Raw genomic sequence first — 573 nt, forward strand, 5'->3', positions numbered from 1 at the left:
CAAGTCGTTTCTCATCTCCTTCACATTCTCATCAGTTGCATCAAACCTTCTCATCATCTTCTGCATCATATCTTCAATACGCGCCATATTGCCTCCAGCTTCCCTAGTACTAGATTCCCAATTTTGAGGGGGAACGTAGGGTCCAACCCAATCATTTCTGTTTCCATAGTTGTTCCGGTTATAGTTGTTATTACGATTGAAGTTCCCATCCCGGACATATTGAACCTCTCGGTTGTAATTGCCATAGTTCCAACCTTGGTTTCATTGACCTTGGTGCCAATTTTCTGCGTTGTATCCTTGGGCGTTTTGTCGGAAATGCCCCGTCTGATCATTCACCGCATAAGTATCCTCTTCATAGTAACACTCTTCAAGTGGTGGTGGCGTTCTAGTCAAGTAATTCACAATATTTACCTTCTCTGCACCTCCGCTCACATGCTTCAATACCAACCCTAACTCGGTCCTCATCTGAGCCATATCCTCACGAATCTAATCCGCAGACTGGGTGTTTGTATTCTGAACGGCAAATGTGTTTCTCCCGGTATCTGACCTCCTAGTGCTCCATGCTTTATTGTT

Source organism: Solanum tuberosum, unplaced genomic scaffold (assembly GCF_000226075.1).
Source record: "Solanum tuberosum cultivar DM 1-3 516 R44 unplaced genomic scaffold, SolTub_3.0 scf00031, whole genome shotgun sequence".
In the NCBI taxonomy this organism is placed as follows: Eukaryota; Viridiplantae; Streptophyta; class Magnoliopsida; order Solanales; family Solanaceae; genus Solanum; species Solanum tuberosum.